The following is a 12,823-nucleotide window of genomic DNA, read 5'->3' as shown; positions in this document are numbered from 1 at the left end:
CACACACACACACACACACACACACACACACACACACACACACACACTCTGACCCATCAAAACCTCTGTCTAGTTCTAGGCTCTAAAGAATTGCCCATCCCTGGCTCCATCTGCCAGCCATGTGCTCCCACCTTACATCAAGCCTACGAGTGCAGGCACGCTACAGTTAGAGATGGGATCCTGGGGCTAGATTAGCAAAAGGTCAGCATAGCCCGGTCCCCACCATCTGGTACCTAGCCAGCCTGCTTGCTTCACTCAGCACCTGAAATCTTGCACGGCAATCTCTTTCTCTGCTCCTACTCCCTGCTGCTCAGATTATTTCTCCTGAGCTTTCTTTGGAGGGCTTGGGAGGGTAAGGTCTTGCTCAGGTTTGTCTTTCCTTCTTCACTTGATTAATTTTTATTTCTTTAACGCCTAATTCAAATATCTTCTCTCCAAAAAGGAGACAACTCCCCCCAGCCACCTACCCCTATGCCTTACCTGAATTTGTGTCTCATCCCCACTCCTAAATCCAGACCAGAAGCTGCCAATGGGCTGGGCCACCTCTTGTCCTTCTAACACCATCCCCCCTCCCTTCCTTCCCAGCAGAGTTCTGCCCATGGTGGGCATCGAATAAGGGCCCAGAACTGAATTTTGCACTTGTTTCCTACATGACTTTTCCTCCCCTTTCTAAGATGTCTATGGCTCAACTACCTTGACTCTGAACTCATTTAACAACAAGAGTTGACCCAGAAGTCTGACTACCCAGGATCTAATGCTCAAGCCTGGCTGTGACCTCTGCTCCCATGCAGCAGCCATCCTGGGCGAGGCAGACCCCTGGTATCGATGCCGGTACCACATCGATGCATGTCCCAATAACTTGGCGGGCCAGCCCCTCTCTTCAGACCAGCTGGCTGACAATGCAGGCTGCAGTCCAATCCACTGCCTCCCCCTGCCCCATGGTGGTGATGTTCAGCACTGGCCAGTACACAAAGGTAGGGACGTGCTCAGATCCTGGATCACGGCTTTTGTAGACAGCCTGTCCAGAGGGAATAGCAGAGGACCTGGGTTCAAATACTGGCCCTTTACTTACTCCAAAAGAGCAAGCCACTCAACCTTTCTCAATATTTGTAAAACTGGGGTGGGGGCAGGGAGGAACACAAGCATTTATGTGGCACCTGCCGTATGCCAGGCACTGCACAAATACTGCTTTACAAACATTGTCTCATCTGATCCTCCCAACTACCCTGGGAGGGAGGTGCTATTATTACCCCCATTTTACAGTTAAGGATCATATAAATCCCCTCACTGTACAGATGAGGAAAGCGAGGCCCAAAATGAGGAAATAACATGCCAGAGACTACATGAGAGGAAACCAGCTTTACTGCCTCCAAATCCAATGTTTTTGCTACTACAATCCCATTCCATGGATGGTTCCCCCAAGACAGCCTCTTCCCAAACTCCCCAAGAGCCATATTTTCTCATGTTTGCTGGCAGTGAAGAAAAGGGCTGAAGGATATTCATTCCCCTCTGATGTGCTCACTGCTAATTCGCTTTCCATTTCCTAACTGAACCAGACTTGCTCCCGTTTTGAATTTGGCTTGACCAGTTTGTTTAAAAGGCCTAGCTCTGGAGCTATAGCTTGGGTGATGGGAAATAGTGTAGAAAAGAGAGGGCTGCTAGTAAAGGGGAGCCCTGAGGATGAGGGCCAGGAGCTGCAAAACTAGTGGATGCTACTTACTAACCTCAGTTAGGTCTGCCCCTTAGGACTGAGTCTGACATATAACAGGCCTTCAAACATGTCAAGGGAACCGGATTCATTCCTGAGTGTTGTCTTCTCCAGGCCCCAGGTCCTTCAAACAACCCTTGACCATGGGCCTCTTTGCCATCTTGGACATTCTAGATTTTCAATGCCCTTCTGAAATGTGGTCTCCAGAAGCGACATGGGGGGGGGGGGAGGAGAGAGGTGTCACTGAATCCTTCTGTTCTGTAAAATGAGGGGGCTATTCCAGATGACCTCTAAAGTCCCTTCCCACTCTAAATCTATGATCCCATGATCTATAACATTACTATGAGGAAAGATACTGAACTAAGATATAGGAGAAACAGGTTCTCAACTTTATCTCTATGAAATGGGAATAAAAATCTCTACCCACTTCTCCTGGAGATATGGGGTCAAAAGACAGACATTTAAGATGACACAGCATTTATTCATTATAATATTGGTATCTGAAAGAAACAGATATTCCACTGATGAATATCTACCTTCCAGGCAAGAGATAAAACTGCCAACTCAAGGTAAATGGGGATGGAAATGGCATGGGAGAAACACCTGAGAGAAGAAATCCATTTTGCCCCTTAAGTTGCAGTTTAGAAAAACCACAAGTGTCACAGGGAGAACCACTGTCTTCTTTATGTAAATTTCTGACACTGTGCCACTGGTGGGGCTGTAGTACTTTTAACAAGTTCTGAATCGAGTAGTGACTCATCTCAAAACCAAAACCAGGCAAGGACAGCCCCAGGCAATAGGGAAACATCAGGGTTTAATAGTAACAGGCTCATAAATACCAGATTTTGTAACTGCTGTGGAGGAAATGTGTTTGGTACATTGGGTTCAGGAACCCAATAAGAGCTTTACTGGTATTGAAAGAACTTGTTAGAGTTGAAGATATTTCTGTTAAAAAAAAAAAAAGCCCAACAAATGCTACTCATAGGACCACATTTTAAAAATCATCTTAGTCACGGGGTTAAGTGGAAAGTGTTGACGTTAAATAGTTCTATCCTGAAGTAAAATGTTACCTTTTCCCAGTCAAGTTGTTATTAGTAAGAAGCCCACTGGGAAGCCCAGTTGTCCCTCTCCAGTACTTCTTCAAAGCAAAACACTAGACTTGGAAGTCAAAAGACTCAGTGCTACATTTGAGTCCCAGGACCACCACTTTTAACTTTGTGTGTCCCTGGGCAAGTCACCTCATCTCCTTGGGCCTCAGTTTCTTTATCACATAGTACTAAGAAATGACCACTCTAATATGGGAACTAAATAAGATGTTTTCAAAAATGTTTTTAAAGAGTGGAATTTGCTAACTCTATAAACTCAGATCCTATTTTCTAAAGGAGGCTCCCCCTCCCTCAATCCCCTGCCAAAGCCTTCATAGAAAACTTCCATTCACACTATGTCTCACAGGAAGATTTATTTGTATGTTGTCTTTCCTGGGCAGGGACTGTGTTTTTGCCTTTATTTGTACCCCCAGCACTTAGCCCAGTATCTGGCACATAGTGAGACCTTAATAGATATTTCTTGGGCAGTTAGTCTGAATGGATGCTCAGTAACATGTTCATTGGGTCACAGGCTTCAGGGCCAAAAGAGACCTTAGGAAACATGCTGTTACTAGAGAAATGAGAGGCAGAAATCACTAAAGCTTACATGGTTTCATCAAGCATCATGTGTAGGCATGACTGACTAATCTCATTTCCTTTTTGACCATATTAGTAGATCAGTAGTAGAACATGGGAATGATGTAGACACAGCTTAGCTAGATGCCAGTAAAGTCTTTTTCCACATAGGCTAGACCAGAGGTGTCAGACATGCGGCCCACAAGTCACATGTGGCGCACAAATCCTTTCAAATATGGCCAAATCAGATTGAAATGTAACTGGGGAATATTTAACAAAAGAAACAAAAATACAACAAAACATAAATACTACAAAAATATAAATAATGTTAGTATAAAACGAAGTCAACATGCATCCCACAGGGATCCTTACATATAGATTAGTAGGTTCTCATTTCTATCTGAGTTTGAAACCACTGGACTAGACAGTAGGGCAGTTAAAACGGATTTGGATCTTGATGAATGACCAGAAACAAAGGGTAGCTTGAATCAGCAAGGAGCTGGCCATATAACATTTCCATCAATGACTTTAAATGACAGCAAAGGTGGCATTTACAGACAGCAAGAACATTGGCGGGTTAACTAAAGACAAACAGAAGACAAAAATTCAACTCGATTTAACAAGCATCATTGGACCAGACATACTGGGGACACAAAAAAGACAATTCCTGACCTCAAAGACCTTCCCTCTCCAGAAAGATCCTGGCACTTATGATGAAAAATGCTCCCCACCACCAGAGAGAGAACTAATGGAGTCTGAGTGCAGACTGAAGCATAATTTTTTCACTTTATTTTTCTTGCTTTGTTTTTATAACATGGAAAAACATATGGAAATATGTTTTGCATGATTTCACATGTATAATTGATATCACATTTCTTGCCTTCTCTACGGGGTAGGGAGGGGAGAGGTAGGAGGATGGGAGAGAACTCAAAACTCAAATTTAAAAAAGAATGTTAAAAATAAATAATTAAATTTATTTATTAAAAAATGAAAGGAGGAAAAAACAAACAAACAAGAAGCAGAAGGAACCTGGCAGACTAAATAAAACCAAATGTAACAGTAATAACTCTACTTTGGGTTTGTATATCAATGACAACGTAAAATCCAGGAGACAGGCCTAGGCAGCAGTCCCTGTGCAAATGATCTGAGGTACTCAAGCTCAGTAAGCCCGTACCTCCTTACAACCACAGCCGAGATCTGGTACGTGGAATGTTAACAACATGCTACTGAACTGGGGCTGGATTTTTCACACCAATGCCTTGACCTACACTCTTTCCCATAACTATTAGCTTGTAGGATAGGAGACCATTCTCACTACCCACCTTAGGTCATGTGCTTACGTGAAATGTTCTCAATCAATTTAGACTCAAATCTTATTATTTTTGCTTGACTTACATGGAAGCAGGGAATGATGTTCACGTGCTGACTGATGGAGGCTGATTTCAGTTCTAATTATCCCCACTCTACCACACTCACAAACTATTCATACCCCAACACAGGGTTCCCATAATGCCCCAAACCAAAAGAGGCAAAAAGCCTGTAAGTCCATGCCTCAAAGTGACTGGGTCCAACTGTGTTTCCTTCACTAATCCTTTGGGTTGGAATGTTTCCATAGGATTTTTTAAATTGCAAAGGACCTACGGATCACCTCTTACACGAATCACCTTGTTATATAGAACCTCGTGTTCCCTGGGCGTCAGCTACCCTTGGTGGATACGAAAGCCTTTGGTCACCAGCATCAGTCACCATCTAACGAGCTCAGGCCCACAAAAGATTAGGTGAAATGCCCACCCGCCCAGTAGCCTGCTGTGTGCTAAGAACTTAAGAGTACAGAATTCTCTCTCTCTACCCCAAACACAGTGCAATAGAGATGAGGATTATATGAACACTACCCCCAGTGCTTGCTTTTAAAAACAAATAGCATTTTTTAAGATACCAGTGCTTTGTAAATATTAAAGCTAATTAAAAAAAAAAAACAAATACTCTCTTTGGCAGAAGGAAAAAGTCGTCTCTGAAAAGTGATGCTACTTAGAGTGATCAGGGTAGACACCTCCAAATCTCTTAGGCAACAAATATTCATTTCTCTGTGCTTTCCCCTCAAACCAACCTTCAAAAGACCAAAGGCAAAATCCTAACTTTGAAATTCTCTATCTTCTTACTCTCCAGATTTAATATTCTATGAGGCCCTGGATGCGTGCTAAAAATTAACACTGTGAGCTAATTAATCAAGAATTGGCACTGTTTTCGATGGTGAGACACTGGGTGCAGAGATGCTGAAAGCCCCCTTGTTCCCTGGCCCAACTACACCACATGGGGGAGTTAAAAAGGGGAAAAAAACAAACAAATAAAAGGCCTGGATTCAAGGGTGAGGATTCAGATTTGAGCTTGGGGAAGACACTTCACTACTTTGGAACTAGATCATTTTGAAGGTTCCTTCTACCTCTAAGCTTCCGTGGAAACATTCTAAGCAGGGACAGCCACCTCCAAGCACAGCCTCCAAGGCCTGTTTCTTGAGTAGCAGACGACTGAGCACTGGTCTCTCCTTTTGGTAAGCCCTACTTTAGAGGGGTAATCTGAACCCCTGAGAATTAGCTTACTCCTCTCTACCAAACACAATGGGAAGAAGAGAGTGACTATGCTAGCATAGGTAGTGCCTAATCTTAAGTACAAGCTTCAAATACTAAACCTGGCCAGAAATCAGTTAAGTACCAAGCCTGGTAATCCTCAGTTATCTGTTTGCTAAAGGGTCAAACTCTGGTCAGGTGATGCCTTGAGGCCTACGTGCAGCCTTAGGGCTACAATCACATCGCTGTGGGACCTCCACCAGGACAGCCTGCCTCACCACCTGCCAGTCTGCTTCACCTCTGTATAATTACTGCTAATTACAATAGGATTAAGTCAGGTTCATCACTTCACAGTTTTTCCCTCCAATGGGTGGACCTTTCTCACTGCAGAAACAACACCAAGAGGTAGCTCTACCAGAGAACAGGAAGGGAACTCCAATCCAACCCAGAGAGCATTTGGTGGGCACTGACATTCCCAAAAGCATACCTCTGGGGGGATACCCCATCTACGGGCAAGTTCAATTCCATGTTTTTAGCAAATTGAGCCTTACCTAAAAGCGCCATGGTACTGTCAGCCCCTTAAAAAGAGCCCATGGGAAAACAACTGTCTCCATAGTCGTTGATACCATGTGACATCTAGAGTGGCAGGCACTGTGCAGCAGACTGGCTAGAGCGCTGGCCTCAGGGTCACAGAATTCTCAAGTCCTGTCTCTCAAACATGCTGATCGTGAGACCCTGGGCAAAGGCTCCTGCTCTCGGTCCTGGTTCATTACCGGTAAGAGGATAGAGCTGGCCAAGAAGAGCATGAAATGCCCGCTGATGCACAGAATGGCTTGTGCTATACTCTGAAGGCTTAATGAGAAAAAGAAGATGGGAAAAGAGGGACGCTCCATCCAATTCAACAGACAAGCTTCAGGAAAAGTTTATCTTGGTGCCTCAGCCTGCTAATCCAGTTTCCTTTTCTGCCACAATTATTTTTTGGGTCCACATTTATTCTTACTAATGGCTGTCCTGATAAGAAGTCTGCCTTTGTGCAGAATCTGAGTCAACTGCACAGAGGCATTCATTAAACTGTGGTTAACCCACACAGCCCTCCTGAGGAAGAGCTGTAAGCGTCCCCTCACCAACTTCCATACAACACCCCCACCCCACAGAACAATTCTTTTGACATTCCGATCACTAACTGGCACTCCCGGGCCTGTGGAAGAAAGGGATTTTAATTAACAGAAGAGGGGACAATGCAGGAGTTAGAGTTAGCGGGATGGATGTAAAGGGTCCTTTATCTCAGTCTAGCTATAATGTTTTCAAAGTGCTTTAGAAACATTATTTTATCTGATCAACACAAAGCCAAGCCAATGTAATTTTTCAAGAGAGCAGTAAAAGAAAGCTGTCCATGGTGGGACATGCCCAGAATGCCAGAAGGAGGTGCAAAAATCCAACAGAAACAAGCCTGTTAAGGCCATAAAATTGCTTTCAAAGAGATGCCAATCTGGCACATAAAACAGAAGGCAAAGGCTCTGTGAGTTGGGAATGCAGGGCATTTGTGAAACCATCAAATGGCACTGAAAGCTTTGGGTTAGGATTAGGCTCAGGAATGGCAGGGATTCGTTTTCCTTTCTCAAATTTAATTCATGTGGAGATCCAAGGTCCTTTTAGGCCTCACATGCGATGTGAAGTGAATGGGCAATGCCCCAGGGGCTTCAGCTCAACTGTAAGTCGCAACACTTTAAAAAAGAAATGGAGGGAGGGTGGGAGGAAGGAAGGAAGGAAGGAAGGAAGAGACAGAGAAAGAAAAAAAGAAAAAAAGTAGTAAGAGGATAATCCAAGATCAAGAGCCAACAATTCTAATGTTTTTAAAATATGCAAAGGCTTTACAATGCTTTCATTTCATTATCACAACAGTCCTATCAAGGAAATGTTATCATTATTTCCAATTTTTTAAGAAACGGTTCCAGACCTGTAATTCCTTATGAAGAACTCTCAGTGAGGAAAGTCCCTCTACTCATACAGACTGGCACCCCGCCCCATGCCACCCACACCAGAGCCCCTGCAGGAGATAAAGTTGGGGCACCACCTCAGGGCTGCCTCCAGTCCTTGCTTGCAGTACTGAAGGCAAAGGTGCTTATGGTTAGTGAGCTAATAACCTGAGGTTGTTATGCAGGACTTCTGCACTCCACAAGCCTGCCACACATTATGACATTTATGTCACAATCCTTTATCTATATGGTTTATAAAGCATATAATCCAAGGAGATTGGACAGAGTGGTCCAATATACATCAAAATATATAGAGTAGACCCTTTTGTGGTTGCAAGGGACTTACTGGGAACAAAGCAAATGCCTCCAGACCGTGCAGTGGCTAAACCAATCATGGCACATGAGTGTAATGGGATGTGACAACACGAAGAATTCGGAGCAGCCCAAGAACAAGCCCCTTCCCGACTATGCCAGCCAGAAGTTCCTTCCCCCTCCTGCAGCTCACACATACGCCCATCTGTCCCCCTAAGGATACGACTTTTAGACCGGTCTTCACTGTCACTCTCCTCCTTTTCCGTGTGGCTAGGCAGCAGCTGTACCTGGCCCGTGGCTGTGTCTCACAAGCTTTCAGCGGCATCGAGGGCTCTCCATGACAGGGGCCCCACGGCCCTCTTCTAGTCTCATCTGCCACAGTTCCTCCAGCTAACCCAGTCTAGAGGGGATGTGTCAGAACAGGAGCCTGTTGTGGTAGATAAGGCAATAGAGCGAGAAAGACCTGGGTTCAAATCCTGACCCTAAACAGTCATTCCACATCCCTGACCATCAGTTCCTTCATCTAATAAGCCTCTAAGGTCCGTTCCAGCTCGAAATCTGTGCTTCCTACTCTCCAGCTCCCCTACATTCACGTAGCAGAGCTTACTCTTTAAAATGCTTCTGTCTAATTCTACCTCTCCTTGGAGAGCCAAATTAAATGCCACCTTTTTTTTCTATCCTCCCATCTACTCTCTATCTTGGGGCCAAATATATCATGTATCTCTCACTATACTGGCATACCTCAGCATCCCAAATGAACTGAAACAAAGGACGTGGTTCCTTCTTACTACTACCTTCAAGTTTAGCTTGGACATCAAAAGCTTCCATTGTCTTTTAGTTACAATCAGGAGTGGTTTTCTTATAATTTTTAAAAAGAACAATTTTTTTTTTCTGTCAAGAATGTCCTACTGGTACTTTCTCTGGGATCCATCAAAGCAATTTCAGTAAACATGCTTCCTGACTCTCAGCAGAACCAAAGTGTGTTCTAGATTACAAAAACAAACAAACGCTGAGCGTGCTTTTATCAAACAAGGCCAAACGTGTTGTGTTGATTAGTTTTGCTTGACTGTTTTTATCTGTTACAAGGGATGGTTCTATGGGGGGTGGGGATTATTGGAAAGTAACAGTAAAACATTTATAATTTTTTTTTAAATACCAAGTCACCATTCCTAATTCTACAGAATTTGGCAGACTCCAGGTTTTGGGCTAGATAAGGACTTCCGTAGAAGGAGCAAGTCCTACATGGACAAGGACAGAATTAGGAATGGAGATTTGGGGGCTCTCCTAGGTGCTTGTTTACTGACTTTACCTCTTTCTAATTTCTCTTTGGCAAAAACGCAATACGGTGACATCTGTAAAACCTTCTGGATTCTCTTTAAAATAGACAGCCCTGCAAATCATGAGATGAGCAGAAATCAAAATTAAATGCTATTTGGGGGAAGATAAAAATTTGAATAAATAAAACATAAGTCTTCCAGGAAATCCCTAGAAGAAACAAAAATCTTAAAGTTCTAATAAAGACAAACTCTTTTGGCAGGGTTCCTCTTCCTTCAAACATTAAGTATTTTTAAATACTAAATAAGGGCTATATTTTTACCCAATTGCAATTTCTTGACAGGTCTTTTTTAAAATTTCCTGACAACTCCTATGTACTTGCTACCAGCAAGGGTTTTGATTTTTTTAAGGTGATGGCTACACCTAAAATTTTCCCTGAAAATTTAAGCCTCAGATCCTTACTAGCTAGTGACCCCTGGGCAAGTCACTCAGTATGGTCATGGGTGAAATGGGGACAGTAATGGTACCCATCTCCAAGGGTTATTTCGAGGATTCAGGGAGATAATTTGTAAAGACTTTACAAACCTTAAAGTGTTATATAAATGCTAGCAATTATCTTTTTAGGTCTTCATGCAGGCTTTTTCAACCTTAAAAATTAGAAATTTTTAAAACAAAAAATAAATAAATAAATAAATGAAATAAAACTGCCCGCACAATTACGCGTCAAAAACATCCAGTGGCTCCCTGCTGCCTTTAAAACAAAATGTCAGCTCTGGTTTGTGGCACTGTAAGACTGTCCAGGCATGGGGCTTTAACCTAAAACTCGCTGCTCCCCAGCTTAAAGCAGCTGCTTGCCTAGCCTGGCTCTCCCTAGCAGTGACCCAGACGGCACAGCTCCCTCCATCTGCCTCAGGAAGCATCCCCTTCAATCCGCAAATGCTCCCTCACTATCTCCCAGCTCCAACCTCTTTCTTTACATGTTCCTCTCCTTGACCCCTTCTTTATATATCACAGCTCCCTAGGTACACAAGGTACCTTGCACCCTCACACATGCTAGTGCTACAGAAATTGGACACTACTTAAAGGTGTAGACTGGGATTTTCCATCTCTGTATTTCCAGAGCTTTGAAGGAAATCAAAAGCACTGGATTGTCAGGGGGTGGCACAACCAAAACAGCCAATCCTGAGAGAATGGCTTTTTTTTTTTTTTTTTAGGATACCTGGGGGCATTCTAAATGGTCATGCCCTGAAACTGGACATGGAACTGCTAAGACCAGAGAGTTAATGCTGAAGAGCCCTGGATTCAACAAGGAACCTAGGTTCAAATCTCAACTTTCTCCCCTTGTGACCTGAGGCAGGTCACTTACCTACAAGATGCTGGACAAATCATTTATATAGGGATTTACATAGAGGTTTGCCAGGTGACACAGTGGATAGAGCACTGGACTTAGATTCAGAGACCCAAGTTTAAATATGCTCTCCAACACTTACTAGCTGTGTGAATCTGGGAAATCACTTAACCTCTTTCTGCCTCAGTTTACTCATCTGTAAAAAGAAGATAATAACCATACCTATCACCCAGGGTTGCTGTGAGGATAAAATGAGATTTGTAAAGTGCTATATAACTGGCTGCTATTATTATTAGTACCTCCTTTGGATCTCAGTCTCCTCACCTACCAAATGAGAGGACTGGACTAAGGGTCCTCTAAGGTACTATGACCAAATAAAACCTATGTATTCTATGGCACCTGGCTATAATGCCATCTATTCGGCCTCCAGAGAAAGAAAATCCTTGAGATATAAATCCTTTCTGTCTGGAGTTTGTTCCCCCCCTTCTTAGGAAGGGAGTATGACATCCCATGTTCAGCACAGTATTCTTTTCCTGCCTTCCCCTGGTTCTCCCCCAACAAAATACTAGGATCTATGTCTTAGTTTAATTTAGGATAATTTCTAAGACTCAACTAAGACAAGAAAATCATCAACAACCACAAGGATTTTTTTTAATCCTTAAATCCCAAGTAACCAATTCTAGACAAGCTGGTTTTGAGCCCTCTACCTCCCTAAAGGTGGGAAGAACAGGTAGGAAGATGACCAAACTCATTGTCACTGGGACTTCTCTTCCAGGGACAGTCAGCACCTCTCTTCCACACCTACCTCTAAAATAGAATAGAAAATTCTGCCTCTCAAAAGCTAAAAAAAAACAAAAAACAAAAAACACACCAGTTTCCCTATCTTTAAAAAAAAAAATCACCAATATTGTACATCACACAGTAAAAAGCCCACCCAGCCTGTCAGTTTCTTCCAGAAAAAGGGAGCCCTATAGCAGCCTTTGGCAAGGTAGGAGAGAACCGGGTTTATATCCTAGTTCTTCATGATAAGAAGCAAAGGGGGTGACTGGCATGAGAGGCGGGGAATGAAGAGTGAAAAATCCAAATACAGCAAAGAGGGAAGAATAAATGTCTCGAGGTTTAGAGGAGCAGCAGTATCCCACACATTTTAAGGGGACAAGAACAGGGCCAAAGGTTAAAGGGAAAGCGCCAATCCATGTCAGACCAAAGATGTGGTCTCTGAGTGGAATCACCTCACTTGGGCATCTCACCAGAATGAGTATCCATGGGATAGGGGGTGATAGAACAAATAAAGTGCTTACTATGAAGAAAAGGGGAAGAAGGGTGATAATCTGTCAACTAGGATTTATTAAGCAGCAAGGGAAAGGAGTCAGTCATTCATCGGAGCATTTAATTAAGCTTCACTGTGGAGGTGGAGGGATGAGTTGTTTGGAAAGCATTTATTAAGGGTGGGGAGTGGATGAGTCGGTCCGTTAGCTGGCCTTTATTGGGAGCTTACTGGGGGAAGGAGAGGAGGTGAGAGGAGGAGGGAAAGAGGGGAAGAGGGGGCGAGAGAGCAGGAGGAGGGGGGCCAGAGAAGTCCCTCAGTTGCTGGTCCGTGGGCTGGCGAGCCAGCACTGCTCTGGTACTTACTGGTGGCAGCGAGGCTGTGAAGTCGCTGGTTCTCCAGCTGCCTAGTCACCAGCATCCATGAGTCACTTAGTGTGTTGGGGGGTGGGGGGAGATGGAGGAGTCTGTCTCTCTTTGACTCATTCATTCTCAGCTGGCCATGACGGACTGGGCACTTAACTGTATGCTCTGGGGTGGGGGGAGGGGACCTAGGGTGCGCAGATCATTCATTCTTAACCTGCCCTCACCGGAGGGGGGAGCACTTTCTGGGGGTGCGCTAATCATTCATTCATCCTTAGCCTGCCCTCAAGGGAGGGGGGGAGCACTTTCTGGAGTGCACCCGTCATTCATTCACCCTTAGCCTGCCCTCA

At 43.9% G+C, this 12,823-nt stretch overlaps 1 protein-coding gene across 1 annotated transcript in view; it reads right to left on the bottom strand.

Annotated features, from left to right (window-relative positions):
• The window catches only part of SLC7A5 (solute carrier family 7 member 5), a 53,048-nt gene that overhangs the window by 39,506 nt on the left and 719 nt on the right, over positions 1-12,823 (bottom strand). The gene's annotated exons all lie outside the window — the stretch shown is intronic.

The sequence above is a fragment of the Vombatus ursinus genome, unplaced genomic scaffold (assembly GCF_900497805.2).
Source record: "Vombatus ursinus unplaced genomic scaffold, bare-nosed wombat genome assembly UNPS02005286.1, whole genome shotgun sequence".
NCBI classification, from domain to species: Eukaryota; Metazoa; Chordata; class Mammalia; order Diprotodontia; family Vombatidae; genus Vombatus; species Vombatus ursinus.
This window is presented reverse-complemented; position numbering and strand designations above follow the sequence as displayed.